Source organism: Bos grunniens, chromosome 1 (assembly GCF_055505025.1).
Source record: "Bos grunniens cultivar Pamir isolate PY7600 chromosome 1, Bosgru_T2T1.0, whole genome shotgun sequence".
Taxonomy (NCBI): domain Eukaryota; kingdom Metazoa; phylum Chordata; class Mammalia; order Artiodactyla; family Bovidae; genus Bos; species Bos grunniens.
This window is the reverse complement of record NC_141165.1, coordinates 62,030,277-62,052,652: the sequence shown is the minus strand read 5'-3', so window position 1 is coordinate 62,052,652 and position 22,376 is coordinate 62,030,277. Positions and strand designations below refer to the sequence as shown.

Below are 22,376 nucleotides of genomic sequence, written 5' to 3'. Positions count from 1 at the left end.
CGGGACAAGGGCTCACCAACATCCACAAGAAGAATCATTTCAACTGAAATGTATCCTCTTCCATCGCTTATACTTATTCAGAGGTTTACAAGATTGAGTCATGAGAATCCTGAGAGAACATCAGAGAACTCAGTGTCAACTGGTTCTCTATGACAGTTCACTATGAGAGTTCCCTCTTCATGATGGAACAACAGTCTGCAAAAAAAACAAGTATTTAGTAAACACCAGTTTGAGGCCCAGGCCCTTTCACAGCTAACAGGAGCTGACTACCTGGTTAAATCTTCACATTCTTGCTATTCCAAGTATGTATTCCTTAAAGTTGAAGGCTGGAAAATTTAGGTCAAAAGATGCCTAACTGGTTTGAAACATTTCAAAACAAAGGCTCTCAGTAACTAAACCACTCAAAAGAACAACCCTAGGAATAAATGATACACACCCTCTATTCCTCTAAAGGTTTTAATTCACTGGACGATGGATAAACATCCTTATACGCAATCATCCGGTCAGCATCCTGGAAAAAATATCGTTAAGCTACAGGTTAAGTAAGTTTATACAGGCTATCAGGTATAGTGTTTTCAATGATTACTTTTCCATGGCAAAAGATGAATTGCATTACTGACTTAGAAAAATAAATAATAACGCCTAACTTGTATCTCTGCCCTGATTTCTTGCCAAACTTAAATACACCAGATATACTTCAAATAGTTTAACCAGTCTATAACAGATCCCAGCCAGCCAGTTAACAATCCATACAAACATTTCAAACTTAAATTCCCAATCAAATAAATTTTTAGATCAAGACATCTGACTCCCAGTATCACATAAAATTTTCCAAAGCCCTTTAAATTGTTTTTATGTGTAAGTTTCAAATTCCCCACACCATGGGGTGCAATTCCTGTCATGAGTCTCAAGGAAGACTAATCTCAGAAGTGTCAAAAAAAAAAAAAACCCACCGGGACCCTTACAACAGAAAAGGCTACTAGAAAGTACCATTTCTTTTAAAAATGAAATATAAATTTGGATTTTAAAAAGTCCCCCCAAATATGTACCACACAATGTGCTCGCGCCAAAATATCAAAACACACATATATCATGATTAGCTACAAAAACTGAGGATCCCATGCTTTACTTCTTCTTATACTGATGGTGACAAACAAATGAGGAAAATAAACGTTATGAAAAATGTTCACAATGACAACCTGAAGCAAAATGTCAGAGGCAAAATGCTCACCACTAGAGGCAAACTGCTCAAAGTCTAGGAATTAAGACAAAAGGACGATATTCATAAAAGCTCCCTTGACTCACTGGTCTTTTGCTATGCTGATATTAGAAACAAACTCCTTTCGAAATTAGCATTTCAGGAAACAAAGAAAAAACTCTTAAGTGTACAGTCAGTGCAAAGCAAACACAATGACCTGAAGTAACCCAAGAAGACCGGTTCCATAGGAATTACAGATCCATTAAAACAGAAGGGTTTCTTTTACCTTCTCTGGACACAAAGACTGAAACGCTTGCTCTTCTAGTACTGGCTACTCCTGTGATTTTAAACAAGTCCCTTCAACTTAAGGGACTCTTCATTATGTATTTCCTGGGAAAACCTGACATTGTCTTAGAAAAATGAATTATATACCAACTGAGAATCTGGAACAGAGCATCCCAATAAACCAAATATCAAAATGGTAATAAAGATATTCTGATTCATTAAAAAATGTAAAGATATAGGAGGAATATCATCAACCTGCTTTAAAAAAAAAAAAAACACACTTTTTAAAAGATTTCATTTTTAAGCAAAGGACATGAATCAGTGAAAACCAAGAAAGCCAATGCAACCAAGATTAGTCAATGCAACCCTGAAAGGCAAGGAGAGGCTCACTTTCTCTGTAACATTACCTAATACCAATTTTTTTCTTCCTGCTGTTGATACTAACAGAGTAACTGATTGCCCTAATGAATATACAAATTTCTCCAAAATGAATGTTGGTTTTGAAAAGCAAATCAATCTTAAAAACAACTAACCCAGCAAGTTTCCAGCAGCCAGTGGGATATGTGAGAACTGTGCAGTCTGCAAAAATGTGGTAAAAAATCCAGAACTGAGCCAGTTCTGACAATATTCAGAAAGATTTTCTACACACATAACCTGTATACAAGTCCATTCATGATTTCAATGTACATACATTCCTATAATTGAGATTAAAAACATCAAGTTCTTTTTTTAATAACACTCTTCTTATTCCAGTCCCCCAATCAACCTCTATGCAGCACTGCATGATTTTTTTTTTCCTCCTCCTAGCTAGTTAGAAAATTAAATTTTCTTCATTTCCAGCCAGGGGCCACTCAAACAAATCTAATGGGTGTAGACAGCATTTCCTGCTTACTGCAAGAAAATAATAGGATTGCCATTATTAACATGGCCTGGGGCATACACTGAGGTGGGGCACCGAAGGAACTGACCTTTCATTTTCATCAGTTAGCCTGCAATGACTGCCAGATTTTTGTTTTTGTTTTGTTTTTTTAAAGTGGTGAAGGTTGTTTTTTTCCCCCAACATTAATGTCTAACACTGGCTCATTCACTCCCATGGAGCAACACAGACTCCAGTCCCTATTATCCTTTCCATTCAACTGTGTTTATGTCTAAGACAACCTGCCAGTACACAACTAGCTAAAATTCAGGTTTTTCTTCTTTTATGTTTTTGGAGCTAAGCTTCCAATTTATAAGAAGTTAGTGAGGCCTAGGCACTGCCAAAGCAGAGAAAACCATTCTAGTCATTGACACCTCTGCCAAATATTCTATGTTATTTTAAAGAAATGAGCATTGAAGCAGTGAGCAACAAAGATGGCTAAGATTTAAAATATGTCAAGGTCTTACTTAGCCTGCACCGCGCTGTTCCCCTGCACAGATGCTGCAGTGGCATCTCTATGCCATTGTGTAGAGATGAAGAACATCATCCGAGGTGAAGACCCAGAGATGAAAGGCAGGTCCTGGAGCCCCATGGTTTTGCCCACTAAAGTCAAGGCCCAATCTTCTCTCTTAAAAAGTTAGAGCAACATCCACAAAAAAGGGAGAGGGAAAGGGAGCAAGTCACTCTCCTTTATTACAACTTTCCTTAGATCCCAGACTTTGGAGAGGAAGCAAAACTGCTGTATATCTACTTAAAAAGAGACCACCTATCTTGGAGATGGCAGGGAAAAAGAAAAATATTGGTAGAAATAGCACTTTTTAAAGTACTTTTCTTGGCATTGTGACACGCTCCCTCCAACCCCCCAAAGTGATTCTCACTTATGTTATTTCATTCTATGCCCACATTCCTTTATAAGCTAAACAGCTCAAGCATGATTTTGGAGATGAACTACAAAGATGTCACTTGAACAAGAACACTCAAGGAGTCAGGGGTAAGTCCAAGACAAAAGTGATGGCTTGTATTCATATATATTTTTAAAGTAACAGAGAAATGATTTTAAATAACTATCATCCCATTAAGAAGTATGTCCAATGATTAAATGTCTGTAATCAGTGAATAAAATAATAAAATAACAGCTCTCTCTTGCTAAGCACTTGACAAAGCATCATACCGAGCTAAACAGTTCTAACAATTCCTTTCAACAGACAAAGCCACCAAAATGCTGTAGTTAACCAAACAGAGTTACACATTTGCAGAGAGCTGAAAATCTGGGGTCTCAAACTCAGGGCTCAGTTTCCAGAGCACGTGGGCTCAGTCCTCCCACTACAAATGATGATGAAAGATTTACCTTCTTACCAAAAATATTTGGTCCAAGTTAAGTGATTAGCTTCTCATGCCCCACAAATAAAAAAATTGTATGTGATACTCTGCTATTATTTACAGACAAGAACTAGAAAACTTCCAAGAAGAGTGGTTTCTCTAAAAGATGTTTCCTTTTCATCCAACCTATCTTGTGATTAAGCTTTCTAGAAAGTTATTAGTATGCTTTTCCTGAAAAAATGGCATGAAAAAGTTATTTCTTGGCCAAAATGGACATTTAACCAAAAATATAAAAATACAGCAATCTGCATTAAAAATACTTAAAAAAAAAAAAGGTTGTTCATTAATCTGCCAAGCAGAACATCTGACAGCAGACAAAGAACTGCCCCTCTACTGAACTCACAGATGACTCAGTGGAAATTAGAATTTGGAAAACTCATCATCCCACATAAAAGATAATAGAGACAAACTCACTCACCTTCATTGGCACTACATCCTTCTCAAACCTGGCCTACTTTCCTCTACTCCCTCCTACAATCCCTGCTTCTCACAAAAGCAAGAGAGGAAAGCCTGCAAAAATAGAACGTTAATGGCAAACACTCGGGGCCTAAAATTACTCCAAACAAAATGAAGCTAAGGGAATCTAGGGAAAATTTATTTGTACCCTCAATTTTCTCTTATTAGCCAACTACTATGCTTTAATGGGTTTGCACTCCTGAGAAAACTGAATTAAGAGAATTGGAAAGTAAAACATAAATAGGAAATGACATTGTTTCCACAAATTTAATAAGAAAATAGAAAAATCTAAAAGACTAGGTTTTAAAATTATCAGAGTGTCCCAGGTATCATTAAAATACAGTTAAAGCTACAGGCCAGTAACCACATAGCAAGATCAGAATGTCAAAATCAAATATACCTGGAAATAATTCAACTGCATTAGTAAAGAAATTTTGCATTGAAGATGCGTGTGTGCTAAGTCGCTTCAGGCGTGTTCAACTCTTTGTAACCCTAGGGGCTACAGCCTACCAGGTTCCTCTGTCCATGGGATTCTCCAGGCAAAAATATTGGAGTAGGTTGCCATGCCCTTCTCCAGGGGATCTTCCCAATTCAGCAACTGAATCCGCATCTCTTATGTCTCCTGCACTGGCAGGGGAGTTCTTTACCACTAGCAACACCTGGGAAGTCCAAATTAAAGATATCTGTTGCTAATTAAAACCTGAATTAAGACACAAGCCTTAAAAATTATTATCCATTTCTTCTCCCTGCTCCCATAAGTCTCTTTAAAAAAAAAAAAGACAGCAGGTAGACTCAGTTGGAAATGCCTGTGGGAATTAAGGTAAAGATCTATAGTTGAATACATTGGTCTAAAATTCAGGGATATAGCTAGGGGGTTGGGAATTATCAGTCTTCATTTGTGGCATAACAAAAGAACATCCATATCCAGTATTTTTATGTGCTAAGTATAAATAATGAGACATATTCACTAAACAGCTAAATAATTTTAAAAGGGCAGCATTTTAAAAGTTGAACTTCCTTTCTAGGAGGCTCAAAGCTGATTTCATAATTTCCTTGAATATGAGCATACACATGGGCAATTTCAGCATCTTTTATCCAAAATTAATTACATATCAATAAACCTCCACTTTCAGGTGAAAAGTGGTAAAAGTGTACAAAGGGTTAGACAGGCGAGGATCCAAGCAATTTAGAACTTAAGACAACAAAGTGCCCAAATGCAAAAATGAAAACATACTCCCTTTTGTACAGTGCTTAACACTGTTTCCTCTACACCTTAAGGCATAAAATAGATGTTTTAAAATTAAGTGCTCTTACAAGTTAGTTCAATCACACATACTCCTATATATAAAACAGATAACCAACAAGAACCTACTGTAGAGCACAGGGAATCACACTCTACATTCTGTAGGAATCTATAATGGAAAAGAATCTGAAAAAGAATAGATATATACACACATATGTATAACTGACTCACTGTGCTATATACCTGAAAGTAACACAGCATTTTAAATCAACTATATTTCAATTTAAGAAAATTTTAAAAATTTTAAAGTTAGTTAGATCCTGTAGTACTCTGTGTCATGAAGACCACCACCATCAAGCTCTGAAAGCCTGGTTACAAGGCAAAGGCTTGCTAGCCCTGAGCTGCACCGAGAGGAGGGCATGTAGGCAGGCCAGCATCAGGGAGCCCCTCTCTGGGATGGCAACAGGTCATGGACATTTTACCATTTATAGCCTCCCTCCTGGACAGAAGTTTTGAGAAACAAAGAGAAGGTTGTTCTCACAGTCCTCCCCATTCTGTGGACACACAATCCCCAGAGAAGCACACGGCTCCTTCTGGACCATGAGCAGCACTCTCGTGAAGGAGTAAGCAGCAGTGTTTAGGTAATACCGCCGTGGGCACTGCATCTTCATTACTCTTCATCCACACCGCCCCACACACAAACACAGCGAGAGAAAGCAAGTCAGGTCCCACTTCAAAGCCTTGTCCTTAACTCACCTTTGGTGAACTCACTTTCTAAAGATGGAGTAGGGAGCGCAATAATTTCTAACAAAGGAAGCATTTAGGGCTGCCAGCTCCCCAGGTTTAGCCTGGGCTGTCTGGGAAAGCAGAGGGCCTCTCTGAATCCTGAGGTCACCTTTTATGCACCACGGGAGCTGCTCTTGGCGTTTGCAGAGACGAGACACGTTCTAGTCAGTTCTGGGCTCATCCCACCCCTGTGGCTGCCTTCAGTGCAACCCAAACACCACAAATTATTCGCCTTAAAAGGACAGAAAGGGTTAGTATTAGGAATGCGAGGACTTGCTTTTCCAGGTGCAGCTTATAAGTACAGGATCTTACACTATATAAATTAACTTAAATGAAAGGCACCGGGGAGACAGAATGCAAGGTGAACAAAACGGTGTTGCCACTGAGTGAAAAGGACTCTCTCTCACAGCATTTTCCACATGTCTGAGTCAGATAAAACTTCACTACCATTTCTTAATCAGCTGCTCTAGATCATTCCCATTCACTATATTGAGTTTCTCATATATTACTTTCTATGAAGTATACGTCTATTCTCTGGTTTCTCTCATCCAAGGTTCAGTTGCTATTACAGAAAACAATCTAGGAAAATCTCCCTCTTGGGAGATGTCCAGAATATTATTATTGTTTCAAAAGTAAATTTTAGGTTTCTGGACCATCGACAGGTTGAACACATGGAAGGCATTCAACTAGTACTTAGCCTTAGCATTCAGCTACCTGGGAACACAAACAGACCCTGTTCCAAGTCTGGAGATACAAAGAAGACATTTAATGTGAACTATTAAAGCAGCAGTGTGATATAGTTGAAAAAAACTTCTGCAGTCCAGGTGATCTTTTCTACCTTTTTGAGCATATCCTTTAATCTTAGTTCACTGACATACATTTACAGCACACCAGGTATGATTGGGCTTCTGCAGTAGATAGTGAAAACAGAAAAATAGAAATCTTCTCTTTCATAGTTTTATATACATGCAAGTCCCTGACACGTGGTATGTGCTCAACTATTGCTGGTCACTATTTTACATCTGGCTTGCAGTCCAAATGTTTGGATTGAGTGCACAAATGACAAGTGTCCTCGTTTCTATATTAAACCACTAAGGGTGGTTATCATTTTATCCCAAAGAACAGGACGTTAAACCCTTCTGAGGAACCCTTCAATTCTGCCCTGGGTCCTAACTAGAGTCCTCTGCTGTCCCTTCTAAGTACTCCTCCCACCTCACCTCTTTGCAGGCAACAGGTAAAAAACTTGAAAAAGATAGATTACCAATAGGGCCGAGTTCCCAAATCTGAGTTTCCCAAAGTTGTTGGATCACAGAATTCACCTGAAACACCTAATGAAGATGTCGGATCCCACCCCAGACTGAATGAATGAGGGCACACGTGCGCCTTCCGCCCCATACATTAGCCCTAGGATGCTCCGAGAGATTCTTCTCTTCTCAGGTATGCTTACCTCGCCCTGCTAGTGGCTGAGGTCAGTCTCCTCAGATTTCCATCATACACTCTTACCTTTTCTCCATGGCTTGCTGCTGCTAAGTCGCCTCAGTCGTGTCTGACTCTGTGTGACCCCATAGACGGCAGCCTATCAGGCTCCCCTGTCCCTGGGATTCTCCAGGCAAGAACACTGGAGTGGGTTGCCATTTCCTACTCCAATGCATGAAAGTGAAAAGTGAAAGTGAAGGCGCTCAGTCGTGTCTGACTCCGTGCGACCCCATAGACGGCAGCCCACCAGGCTCCCCTGTCCATGGGATTTTCCAGGCAAGAGTACTGGAGTGAGCTCCATGGCTTAGTGTAGCACTAAATACTCTGGCCTCCAGTCTAGCAGAATCAACTCTCTCTGCTGGACCCCCAACCACTTAGCAAGACACATGTTGGGTTTTTTTTCCTGCCCCCTCAGTGTCTCCGTTCTAGAGTTTCCCTATAAGAAGATCATTTTAAACTGTCACCTTTTTCCAAAAATAATGTTCTTAATTTATAATTCCCAAACTAACTCCAATAGACAAGCAAAACATACATAATTGAGGGTGGCATTTTTAGGGAATAGAAATATAAGCTATTCGTTCTATTTGTATTTTCAAAATCAATCAGTGATATGATACAAACATGGGGGGGAAATAATCCATGTTCTCTTTGGAGAACTTTGTTTCTTTAAAATAGCAATGGATGAAAGGCTAGGTTTGCACTGAAAGTGACTCATGCTTTTAATATTTTATTAGATCCCTACCATGAGAAAAAAAAATTTCAGGAAAACCGTGGAAACACAATGCCGATAATATCGCCCATGCTTCAAAAAGATCGACTTCAGCAGAGAAATAATGACTTGAGTGTCTTAGAAGAGGTACTAAGTTTAAATGGCATATTTAGCCTAGGAATTTATCCAACCATCCATCCAATGAGCACTTACTATGCACTCTCCAAAGACATTAAGGTAAATAAGTAATCATTCCTACACTCAAGTAAGGAGACAATCAGACAACACTGAAAAGGACAAGTGTTCTGAAAAGTACAGAAATAGTGCCAGAAGAAATTAAAGAAAATGATAAATTACCTAAAATCATGGCTCTGGAGTGAAGTCTTTCCATCTGGATTTTTATCTGATATTTTCAGTATTCATAACATGCACTTTATGCCGGATGTTTAAGCTTTATATCCAATCACTTAACAAAAATCCTGCACCACCATTTTATAAGTGATCTACCTAAACTCAACATCTGTATCTCAGAAGCAAAACAAAAAATCAACACTCAGAGAACAGTCACCATTATGAATAATTAATAGGTGCTAGACATAAGTTCAGATGAATAAAATACTACATACTTGCTTTCTCTCACTCTATCCCCTCTCAGTAAGTTTTAGTCTAACAAACTGAAGAATGCGTTTCCTTAAATGCTTGTCCAACACTAGTACTGAGATGACTTAGACCCTTTCTCTAAGTGGAAATCAAAGTTTTCCTAGAGTATGGAAGATGACACAATTGAAATTACAAAAAATGTTTAAAGGTTAGAAAATATGACAGGTCTAATTGTACATCCTACTCCCTGGACGACTCACAGTGAAATTCATCATAGACCACCTTTGTGTGCCTACACAGTCTGTGGATATTAATAAACTACCTGGCTCATCTAAATGTTAAAATATCTTCTTTTCTCTCTCTCCAGGGATCTCCTACTTTTAAATAGTCTCCTCTTAAATTCAAGTCAGTTAATAAAATAAGGAAACACTGACCTCCAAAAATGGCCTAGGGGAAATCACCCTTTACACTGCACTAGGCAATGGGAAGGAGGGGTAACATCTACATACCCAGCACGGAGTAGACAGAGGAGGAGCAAACAGAGGCAAGCTGAAATCATGTGGAAGAAATCTCCAATTTTGTTTTCAGTTTTTTATTGTGATAAAACATACATACCATTTGCCATTTTAACCATTTTTAATCACATGGTTCAGGGTACATGAAGGTTCAGGTACATGAAATACATTAACAATATTGAGCAACCATCACCACTGTTCATTTCCAGAACTTTTCATTATCCCAAACAGAAGCTCAGGATGGATCAAAGTATAATACCTATTCCTCTTCCCCTTGCTTCTGGTAATGTCTATTCTCCTTTTCTTCTCTATGAATTTGCCTATTTCAGGGACCTCACATAAGTAGGAACATGTAATATCTGCCCTTTTGTGTCTGGCTTATTTCACTCAGCATGTTTCCAAGGCTCAACTCTGTTGTAGCATGTATTGGAATTTCATTCCTGTTTATGGTTGAATAATATTCCACTGTATGTACAGACCACATTATGTTTATCCATTCATCTGTGAATGGACATCTGGCCTTTTTTCACCTTTTAGATATTCTAAATAATATCAGTATAAACACTGGTATACAAGTATCTGTTTGAGTCCCTGCTTTCAGTTATTTGGGGTACATACTAGTAATGGAATTGCTAGGTGATTCTATATTTAACTTTTTGAGAAACCACAAAACTATTTTCCACAGCAGCTGTACCTTTGGACATTCCCAACAGCAACATACTAGTGTTCCAATTCAACATATTCAAGTATTCTCTGATTCATTAATTCAGATTAACATTTACCTTTATTACCCTAAATTGGATTTTTTTTTCCTGGTACAAGAAAAACAGAAAAATGAGGAACAGTAATATCTAATGACTTTTAACATTTTTCTCTTAAGTGACTTAAATAATATAAAATGTGTTTTTAATTTTTTTTCAATATAAGATAAAAAGGAGCATAATACCCTAAAAGCATATTGAGGATCCTACATTTACAACCTGTACCATAAAAACTGGTCAGTCTGAACTCTAAAAAGTCAAGTATTTGAAAACCTCATGTCTGAATAAGTCGATATAAATATTTTTAAATATTTTTTAAAGAAATTTACTTTTCTTGGGGCAGTTCACAAAATACCTGGAACTAAGCTGTCCAGGAAGGCCTTGCTTTAGTAAAAGTAGAAGGGAAAGAGTTATAATAAACTTACCTAAATACCACTGGCAGGCTTTCCACAACTTTGCCCAATCCCATATGGAGGAAGAGATGGGCAGTTAAAAGCAATAATGATGTTTTTAAGCCTTTAACACCTGCTCTCACCAATCTGCCATCAAGTGCTTACAGGAGGAGACAACAAGTAGCAAAACAAATAACAATAGAAAACATTCAAAGCAAATCAACAGGCATATCTGGGACTCTATTGGTGGGAGTGGGATGAGAGATGGGGAGGTGGACATTTGCTTACTGTTATGACTTATTTTGTATACAAAAATATACTTCTAACTATTCCTAGTTCATGTGACAGTACTGAAAAAATTGCCGTTTATTTCATGGCAGTCCCACACCTCTATGAAAAAGCCCAGTAGTAGAACTATTTTCAACCCATACTGCAGTTTTACATTGTTTTCAAGTAAATTGATTTTTCCAAGGTGCTTAAAGTGGTTTGTTCTCCCAATTAAGTAAATATTCCTCTTATGATCTATTTAAATTTGTTACAGTAAAACCTTTTCATATAGAGTAGTAAGCCAAACTTTATCTTAGACTTGCCTGGATAATTGCAAATTCCTAATTAGTTACATCCAGAACAATGAAGTTATTTTTAACAGAGACCCTCTCCCACCAGCTGTGGAGAAACTGACTGAGCCCCTTAAGAATAAATTAAATCGTGTTATTTCCTGGGATTTTAGAATCTTCCATTATGTCTCAAACATACTACATTTGCTCATGTATGAAGACAATTTTCCAGATAGTTATTTTAACAGAAAGCTTTTCATAATTGAACACTTTGAGTCTGTATTATATCAACTTAATTTAAACAAATTTTTCTGATTGGTTGCCTTTATAAAAAAAAGTTCATCTTCCAAAAAGTTAAAACAAGGTTTGTATCAAAAGCCTTTAATTCTTATATAAATTTAGTTTTAAACATAGCCTATAGGTGCTCCAATTGTTAACATTTTTCAGATTTCAGATAGGAGCAAAGGACTAAATTGTCACATCCTGCCCTAGGAGTCTGGTGGCAAACACAGCTCCCTCTACAACATCTCAAAAATATGAGCAAAAGACCCCTGAAGTAAACAGAAAAATGTCTTGAATTTGCAAAAAAAGTCAGAACAGCATAGAATATTTCATTAAGCACCTAGTTTAGAACTCAATAACTGCCTCCTGAGTAATAAACAAGTAAATGAAATAAAATTACATAATTATATTTTAAACTCAAACATAATCATTTAATACAAGACACATTTTAAACAGAAACTTACTAGAATGGCAAATTATGCTAGCTTTGGCTCAACACCATTAAAATCTTCTCCCTCCAACTATATGAAAACTGACAAGTAGTAGTAATATTACACAAACAAAAGATGAGAGGAGCCAGTGACTGAACCGACGGTGAGTTCTGGCAAGGACCTTTCATTAGCCAATGAAATTATAATCCAGGTGTTTTTATATCTCAACTAGGGACCAATAAAAGAGATTCAAGGATTGATACATTTTTAAATTAAGAAACTTCCCCACCTGTAATAGATGATCACTATAGTCTTAGCTTACTGGATTTATTCTTGGTGGTTTAAAAACCTCCCAACTTCCCCTCTCCTCTATGGGTTCCAACCCCTACCCCCACAAACCTCTGGTCTCCAGAGACAGATCCTTGACTCTAAACCCACACCATAAACAATCCCCTTCTGGGTAAGCTTGTGACTAGGGACCTGCTTCTCATTGGCTGTACCTTGCAAACAGTTCAAGTACGTGCGTGCTCAGTCCAACTCTTCGCAACCCCATGAACTGCAGCCCTCCAGGCTCCTCTGTCCATGGATTTCCCAGGCAAGAATATTAAAGCAGGTTACCATTTCCTTCTCCAGGGGATCTTTGCAACCCAGGGATCAAACCCACATCTCCAGCATTAGCAGGCAGATTCTTTGCCACTGAGCCACCAAGGAAGCTCAAGTACCAACCATCAAGTCATCCTCCCAAGTGAGCCTGTACTTTGCTTCAACAGAAACCTGCCTCTGCCTAGCCAGTGACTGAAGCATTCTCTGCCTTTTAAAAAACACATTAATACTATATATACAGTATTGTGTATTTTAAGGCAAAAAAAAAGTGCTTACAAATATTTTCCTATATTCAAAGGCATTCAGTGTCAACTAAAGAATAAAGCTTTTCCTCAACTACCTAGGGGCTTCCCTGGTGGCTCAGGTGGTAAAAAATCTGCCTGCAATGTGGGAGACCTGGGTTCAGTCCCTGGGTTGGGAAGATCCTCTGGAGAAGCGAAAGGCTACCGACTCCAGGATTCTGGCCTGAAGAATTCCATGGGCTGTATAGTCCATGGGGTCACAAAGAGTCAGATACAACTGAGTGACTTTCACTTTCAATTACCCAAGTGCATTCCCAGCAGCTGCACAAGGATGAGAATTAAGGTTTACTTGAAAATAACAGGCTCACAGTTGAGCTATTTCAAATCCTTAAAAATGATGCTGTGAAAGTGCTGCACTCAATATGCCAGCAAATTTGGAAAACTCAGCAGTGGCCACAGGACTGGAAAAGGTCAGTTTTCATTCCAATCCCAAAGAATGTTCAAAGTACCGCATAACTGCACTCATCTCACACGCTAACAAAGTAATGCTCAAAATTCTCCAAGCCAGGCTTCAATAGTATGTGAACCGTGAACTTTCAGATGTTCAAGTTGGATTTAGAAAAGTCAGAGGAACCAGAGATCAAATTGCCAACATCCGCTAGACCATAGAAAAAGCAAGAGAGTTCCAGAAAAAAATCTACTTCTGCTTTATTCACTATGCCAAAGCCTTTGTGTGGATCACAATAAACTGTGGAAAATTCTTTAAAACATGGGAATATCAGACCACCTGACCTGCTTCCTGAGAAATCTGTATGCAGGTCAAGAAGAAACAGTTAGAACTGGATATGAACAACAGACTGGTTCCAAATTGGGAAAGGAGTACGTGAAGGCTGTATATTGTCACCCTACTTATTTAGCTTATATGCAAGTACATCATGGAGAAACGCTGGGCTGGATGAAGCACAAGCTGGAATCAAGACTGCCGGGAGAAACATTAATAACCTTAGATATGCAGGTGACACCACCCTTATGGCAGAAAGTGAAGAGGAACTAAAGAGCCTCTTGATGAAAGTGAAAGAGGAGAGTGAAAAAGCTGGCTTAAAGCTCAACATTCAAAAAAAGAAGATCATGGCATCCAGTCCCATCACTTCATGGCAAATAGATGGAAAAACAATGGAAACAGTAGAAAACTTTATTTCTTTGGGCTCCAAAATCACTGCAGATAGTGACTGCAGCCATGAAATTAAGACACTTGCTCCTTGGAAGAAAAGCTATAACCAACCTAGACAGCATATTAAAAAGCAGAGACATTGCTTTGCCAACAAAGGTCCATCTAGTCAAACCTATGGTTTTTCCAGTAGTCACGTATGGATGTGAGAGTTGGACTATAAAGAAAGCTGAGTGCTGAAGAACTGATGCTTTCGAACTGTGGTGTTGGAGAAGACTCTTGAGGTCCCTTGGACTGCAAGGAGATCCAACCAGTCCATCGTAAAGGAAATCATTCCTGAATACTCATTGGAAGGACTGATGCTGAAGCTGAAACTCCAATACTTTGGCCACCTGATGAAAAGAACTGACTCACTGGAAAAGACCCTGATGCTGGGAAAGATTGAAGGCGGGAGGAGAAGGGGATGACAGAGGATGAGATAGTTGGATGGCATCACCAACTCAGTGGACATGAGTTTGAGTAAGCTCCAGGAGTTAGTGATGGACAGGGAAGCCTGGCGTGCTGCAGTCCATGGGGTCTCAAAGAGTCAGACACAACTGAATGACTGAACTGAACTGAATGTCTTACCACTCTCATTGAATGTATTAACCTCATTAAAGTGAAGAAGAGGCATTGTGATTTCCAAAGTGAAAACACAGTAGGTTGCAAATATTTCCCTATACAGAAAATGATTTCTCCCCCCATTCTCAGCTATAACTGGGCTTCCCTGGTGGCTCAAATGGTAAAGAATTTGCCTGCAATGCAAGAGACCCAGGTTCGATTCCTGAGTCGGGAAGATCCCCTGGAGAAGGGAATGGCAACCCACTCCAGTATCCTCCATCCTATTCCCCAAACTTCACCCCACCAAGAACCTGTTCTGGGGCTTCTCAGGTGGCACTAGTGGTAACGAATCTGCCTGCATTGCAGGATTCCATCCCTGTGTAGAGAAGGTCCCCTGGAGGAGGAAATGGCAACCCACTCCAGTATTCTTGTCTGGAGAATCCCATGGACAAAGGAGCCTGGCAGACGACAGTCCATGGGGTCACAAAGAGTCAGAAGAGACTGAGCATACACTCGACATGCAGCTATAATTACTGAAAGCTCAAATAATAGACTTACTAAGATACCATACGGAGAAGGCAATGACACCCCACTCCAGTACTCTTGCCTGGAAAATCCCATGGAAGGAGGAGCCTAGTAGGCTGCAGTCCATGGGGTCACTAAGAGTCGGACACGACTGAGCGACTTCCCTTTCACTTTTCACTTTCATGCATTGGAGAAGGAAATGGCAACCCACTCCAGGGTTCTTGCCTGGAGAATCCCAGGGACAGGGGAGCCTGGTGGGCTGCCGTCTCTGGGGTCACACAGAGTCAGACATGACTGAAGCGACTTAGCAGCAGCAGCAGCAGCAAGATACCATACAGGGACTGAACCCCATGCCTCTATCATTCAATTTTGGAAATTCCTCTAGGAGACTGTCGTTCTTCCCCTCCACCTTAAGAATGATTCTGAATCAAGCTGACTGTCTTGTCCACTTCAGCAGTGCCAACCAGCTATGGACCACATGTAAGGAAATACAACTTTTGAGAGGTCACAAATCAACTACGGCATTAGGAATATGGAGAAAATAAAATTTCAATCTTTAGATTGAAATTCATCACAAATAAAAAAAATGAATCATTTTTCAAAGTGTCCAAACACGATTTGGAGGTCTCTGAAAACATGCAAACTAATTCCCTAAGAACAGCTCAGTTTTTAAACTTTGCAATGTAATAAACTATGGAGTTTGTGCAAGGCTTTGCTAAACACTGTTCAATACACTGACTCATATTAACCCCTTGTGACAACCACTTGAAAAATGGTACAGGTAAGATGTTTTCTCCTTATACTAAAATGAAGAAACAGACTAACAGAGTTTCAGAAATCTATCAAGGACACACAGCTAAGAAGTAAATTAAGTCCCTGACAGACTATTCTGATTTCAAACTGATACTCAGATGTGGCCCTCACTAGGGGATATAAGATTTGGGAGGCCCATGAGATCTCTAATCTTTGCCTATCATTTCAATATCTTTTAAATTATGTCTCATTTGTATTAAGCACCTTGATGTCCAAAATATGGAACTATGCATCCTGAGTTAAATCATGTTTCCAGTATTTGTCACGATCACAAGAACACCATAATCCTATTTATAACATGATTCTTATGTTGGTTTTTTGACAATAACTATGATCCCAATAGTCAGGAAAGGGTATAGAAAGGTTTTTCAGCTATCTGAATGGTCTAATTAACCGATGCCTCACCTTTAGTTGAATTTACAATTTTCAGAGATGGAGGCCACACAATTCACACAACACTAAAATAATATAGAACAATTTAAAGCTGACTTACTAGTGTCTTTCAGAATCACATTAATACTCTAGGGTCAGGATTATGAACTGCAATTATCCCTGAGCAATACAATAACTATGAAAGATAGAGCAGCTTCAGATACATTTATAACGAATCTAGAAGTTACTGTTTTTAAAATTCTAATAAAAGATTATTTTGTCATCTGTCTTTTCCTGAAAGCAGTAGGCAAAAAAAAAAAAAAAGGAAAGAAAAAGGTATTGGGTTATTGGATATTTATGGATGAAATCCAGATAAATGAATGCTTATTTTAACATGAGTTGGAATTTTCACTTTCATATATTAATAAAATAAGAAAGTTGTTGAAATTCCTTCTACCAAATAAATTCTAAAATGCAAAAGATTTAAATTAAATCCACTTATCAGAAAACTATTTGACCATATGCCACCAAGAGAATCTTCCTTTGGTAGTAAAGCAATGATTTTAATTCTTCAGGTTAATCATGCAGCTAGATTAGGAAAGTGAACGCTGATTTGGTTATATTATTTACCTGAATGAACACATTTGAAAAAAATCACCCAATGAACAGGTAAATGGATACTGGGAGTAGTTTTTTTCAACTTATTAGTGATTTTTTCATACCATTCCCTACTTATACTCCTTTATTATACTGAAAATAACCAACAATTCCTATAAGCAGTTATTTCAATCAAACAGAAAATGTCATTTAAAGTTTTTGTCTATCAGTTTTTACTATGACAGGCAAGTATTTTTAAAACAATTATTTGCTTGTTTTTGAGCTACAGGTAATCTGGTATTTGAATTCCACTTAACAACTAAATCTAAGCATCTTCTGGTGGTATGGAAGAAAGAAAACTGAACTAGGCAATCTTAAAAAGGAATGGGATCCAGTTAAACATAAATAGATTTGAGAGAAAGTTCCTCTTTACAGTCCCCAAAATCGGGGTACCTAACCACTAGCCACAAGTAGCAGTTTAAAATAATTAAAAGTAAATACAATTTAAAATGTAGTTCTTCTACGAACAGGCCACATTTTAAATGGTACAACAGTTACACGTGCCTGGTGACTGCCATACTGGACAGCAGAGATATAAAACCAATTTCATCACCAAAGAAAATTCTATGTGATCTTGTGCAAGTTGCTAAATTTCTATGAACCTCAATGCCTTGTCTATAAAATGTCCTTAACATCACCTAAATTGAAAGACTATTAGAATTTTAATGAGATAATGTTAAAAAAAAAAAACCCACCACTATATGCAGTACTTAGTACACATTAGATATCCAAAAGAGTAATTATTAATCTAGTATTGCATTTTAATCTAAAATCACAAACACGGAACAAGTCATTCCCCCTCACTGGGCCTCATTTTCCTAAAACTGAAAAGTTGGGAGGTTCTTCAGGTTTTCAGTTCTAAGGACACTATCAAATGTTGCCACTTTAAATGAAATGTTAGGCAAAACTCCTACTGAGTAAACTACTACCTAGGCTCCTAGAGCCAGCTTCCTAACTGATCCCAACCATTCCTCCAGAAACCCCAGAAGACTGACTCTCCAATATAGCCCATGGTCTGACGTGAGCTATTTATAAAGTCTGTCTTAAAAGGTTACTGGAATATCTTTCTGAAATTGTACATACTGTAATTAGAAGCTACAACCTCCTATTCCATGATGATATCTTACAGTTTTAAGATCTCTTTTAAAATGAACACTATCTTTATGTAGAATTCTTTTCTCTTAGGAGCACATAAACCAAAACATTTTAAAAGCGCCTAGGAGTTTAAGTACCATTTTTTAGTGACTTTTTCTTTCTACCAAGTATGCCTCATTCTTGGCCAGCTTGTGCGTGACCCTCTCGTGTCTAAACAAAGTGAGAATTTCCGTATGGTGGAGGGAAGCGAGTGACCTTACAGGTAAGGTTCCTTTGCAGGACCAGAAAGCAAGCCCAAAGACTTTACCGTCATTAACAGCCGCTCCCGGAGAGCCAGGAAATTTACAAAACGCCGGTTCCACAGAGGCCGCTTCCAACCAGGGGAAACCACTGGCCCCCATACAAGGCACAAAACCAGGGCTACAGGCTGCTCTTGGCGTGGCTGCATGGCCTCTTCCCCCGGGCGTAGTCCCGGCCCCGTGTCACAGCTCTAACTTGAGAGTAAAGAGCAGCTCAGGCAGTAGAACAGAGCATTTTTGCCAGAGGCCAGAAGCCTCAAAAAAAAAAAAAAAAAAGTGTTATTCCAGAGCAGATTCCTTTTCTTCCGGGTCTGTCTGCTCCCTCTGACTCTTTGCCCACAACCACCGTGCCTCCCCTTTCCCAATGCCCCACCTCTCTCCACATTAAAAAAAAGAAGAAAAAAAAAAAAGGTGGCGTATTCCCTCTTCCTTAGCTTTCCCTACGAGAGCCTGGAAACTGGAGGAAATTCAAATCAAATTAACTGCACATCAAAAAATAAACAGACAAGCAATCAAGGGGGGTGCCCACCCAACAAAAGACCTCGCCCGTTCCAAAATATGATTAAGCCTGGGTGGAAGAGGGGGAGGGAGACTAGAAACCAACAAGGATGGAGAGATCAACGTATGAATCTGCGGCCCCGGCGTCGGCCCACTGCGGCCAAATTCCAAATCTTGTTTCAAGAACGTGCTGGACTGATGAGAAAAAAATTAAAAGTTTTAACTTTTAAGGCAGTCCGCAAACGGTACTGTCTAGATAAAATGCCATCGCTTCCCTTAGTCAAAGATAGAAGGGTGGGAGTTGAGATTCGAAAAGCTCCAACTCCAACCGCGCACTCCTGGAAGCCTCCCCGCCAACGGCGCCGCCGGGCGGCCCTGCCCCGTCTCCGGGGACATCAGGCCCGGGTGCTCGGGCTCTTACGGGGCGCGGGGACCGGACCTTTGGGAAAGTTCGCGGGCACAGCCCGAGGCCCCACTTTCCGCCCGGAGTGACAAGCCCTTCCCACGCCGGCCGGCCCCCGCCCAGCCGCGGGCACCAGACGGTCCGCACGGCCCCTCCCGGCCGCCTCGGGGCGCGGATTCCGCCCGCCCGCCCCACCCCGGCCCGGGAGCCCCTCGGGGTGACCGACTGACCGGAGCTACGCTGGCCCACACACCGGGTCGCCCGCTCCTTCCCGCCGCGCCCCACTCCCCCGCCCGAGCTTCCAGCCGCCAGGCTCGCCGAGTCCGGCCGCTGCCGCCGGTTACCGCCCCCAGCCCGGGGGGAGCCCGGGGGGCAGGACGGGGAGGGAGGACGTGGCGCGCACTGAGGTGGCCAGCGGCGAGGCGGGGAGTGTCCCTGAGAGGCCTGGCCTGGGCGGGGGGCCGGCTCGGGCTCGGGACCCTCCCCGCGAGCATCCCCGGGTCGGAGGTCCCGGCCCGCCCCCGCCTGGCGCGGAGAGGCGGCCCGACTTCAGCCCCACTTCGCACACCCGCCCTCCTCCCTCCACCATATGGAAATCTACAGCCTCAGAAAGTGACACGTCGAAGATTCCTCGGCCTCTCCGCCCGCCCTCCCCCTCCTGGGCAGCGTTCCTGCCGCGGAGATTCCGGGAGGGGGAGCGGATTCCTCGGACAAAATCTGCTGGGAAGGCTAGGGAGGGCGAGGGGGGAGGGAGAGCCCGGGAACCACTGCCCAGATTTTTTTTTTCCCCATCAAGAAAGAATCTACCCGTTTCTTTCCCTCCTCCAAACCTTGGCCAGCTGTGTGGATGAGCGGGGGCCCGGAGACCAGTAAGACGCGGCCCCAAAGCGCAGGCCGGCACCCCCCACACCGGGCCCCCTGTTCCCGGGGTGCCCAGATCAGCGCAGGGCGCCCCAGCACTCTGGCGGCAAGTTTTCCTCGGGAAGCCCGGCGCTCCCGAAGCGCTCCGGAACAGGCACGCACTTTGGCAGACTCTGCGTCCGGACGGGGCTTTCCAGCGCGCCGAGAGCGGCGGCAGAGACTTGGGATCCCGGTGCCCTCCAGACTCCCGCTCCTGCATCCCTTACCTTCCCTGGGGCTGAAACGCGGGGCTCCGGGCGCGCCACACACCGGGTCTCCCACGCCTCCCCAGCCGACAGCCCCGAGAATCCCTGCCGCCCCTTCGCTGCTCCCGCCGCCGCCGCCGCCGTCCCCACCGCCGATCTCCTCCTCCTCCGGCCGCCGCCGCCGCTCAAATAACTACCAGGAGGGTTAGATGGGGGATTCCGCCATGTCAATGATGTCGGGACCACATGGGGATTTGGGGCCCGCCCACTGCCGTAATCTGCAGAGTATAACCGCCTCCACAAGCCCCGATTCGCAGGAACTGTGGGATCCTCCGTTTCGCTCTAGTCCTGCATAACTATCCAGAAACTCCTTTTAGTTCAGCTAGACTTTAAAGAAGTCTGAGGCTTAAGGGAACTAGCAACTCCTGAAAGGCGAGGAGTTCATGTTCTGCCAAGATCGCCAACACCGGTATAAATGCGGGGTTTGCTGTGTAATTATCAGAGTTAAGAATAAGACATTTTTTCATGTGCACATATATGGACTGTGAAGAAAGCTGAGCGCCGAAGAATTGATGCTTTTGAACTGTGGTGTTGGAGAAGACTCTTGAGAGTCCCTTGGACTGCAAGGAGATCCAGCCAGTCCATTCTAAAGAAGATCAGTCCTGGATGTTCTTTGGAAGGAATGATGCTAAAGCTGAAATTCCAGTACTATGGTCACCTCATGCGAAGAGTTGACTCATTGGAAAAGATTCTGATGGTGGGAGGGATTGGGGGCAGGAGGAGAAGGGAACGGCAGAGGATGAGATGGCTGGATGGCATCACCGACTCGATGGACGTGAGTTTGAATGAACTCCGAGCGTTGGTGATGTACAGGGAGGCCTGGCGTGCTGCGGTTCATGGGGTCGTAAAGAGTCGGACACGACTGAGCGACTGAACTGAACTTTTTTAAAATCCCCACAGCCTTGTGAGCTGTTCTGTCACCTCCTTTCTCTATTTCCCTCAGCACTTTGTTCATACCATTCACATAGCATTAAGAGATTTTATTATATTAATACCAAAGTTACAGTGTATGTTTCCCCTTTTCGGTGCCCAATATGCGCTCCTAAGAGCAGAGACTGTTCCTTACTCCTGTCTGTATTTCTGTATCAAACAGAGTATAATGCATAAGGCACAGTAGGACTCATTAGGTAACTGCTGTGTTTATACTAGGAGAAGGCAACGGCACCCCACTCCAGTACTGTTGCCTGGAAAATCCCATGGGTGGAGGAGCCTGGTAGGCTGCAGTCTATGGGGTTGCTAAGAGTCAGACACGACTGAGCGACTTCCCTTTCACTTTTCACTTTCATGCATTGGAGAAGGAAATGGCAACCCACTCCAGTGTTCTTGCCTGGAGAATCCCCGGGACAGGTGGGCTGCCGTCTATGGGGTCGCACAGAGTTGAACACAACTGAAGCGACTTAGCAGCAGCAGCAGCAGTGTTTATACTAATTAAGCCAAATGTAATGTATCCTGTTGTATAGACTCAAAATGGTAAACTGACTGCATCCCATGTCACCCCTCAAATTATCCAGGCAGACAAGTAAGTAGAAGTCATCCCAAAGAGGCCAGTCTCTCTTTTAGCTTCCCAGGTATTCTAAATAATTACAGTTAACCTCAGTTATCAGAGAAGGCAATGGCACCCCACTCCAGTACTCTTGCCTGGAAAATCCCATGGACGGAGGAGCCTGGTGGGCTGCAGTCCATGGGGTCGCTAGGAGTTGGACAAGACTGAGCGACTTCACTTCCACTTTTCACTTTCATGCATTGGAGAAGGAAATGGCAACCCACTCCAGTGTTCTTGCCTGGAGAATCCCAGGGATGGGGGAGCCTGATGGGCTGCCGTCTATGGGGTCGCACAGAGTCGGACACGACTGAAGCGACTTAGCAGCAGCAGTAGCAGCGGCAGCCTCAGTTATTAGGCTACATTGTTATATACGCTGACTCATTGGAAAAGACCCTGATGCTGGGA

At 41.7% G+C, this 22,376-nt stretch overlaps 1 protein-coding gene across 38 annotated transcripts in view; it reads right to left on the bottom strand.

Moving 5' to 3' along the window:
• The window catches only part of FNDC3B (fibronectin type III domain containing 3B), a 361,710-nt gene extending 341,179 nt beyond the window's left edge, over window positions 1-20,531 (bottom strand). For 8 of the 38 annotated variants that reach the window (XM_086394520.1, XM_086394600.1, XM_086394566.1 and 5 more), the window contains exon 1: window positions 20,390-20,531. The gene's annotated coding sequence lies outside the window, so the exon portion shown is untranslated. Of the gene's footprint in view, window positions 1-16; window positions 196-436; window positions 512-4,635; window positions 4,786-6,234; window positions 6,578-10,750; window positions 18,242-18,369; window positions 19,373-19,492; window positions 19,819-20,092; window positions 20,232-20,389 lie in introns of those variants that run through there. The other 30 variants (XM_086394523.1, XM_086394576.1, XM_086394584.1 and 27 more) reach the window with 19 other exon arrangements.
• Window positions 20,532-22,376: the final 1,845 nt, after the last annotated feature.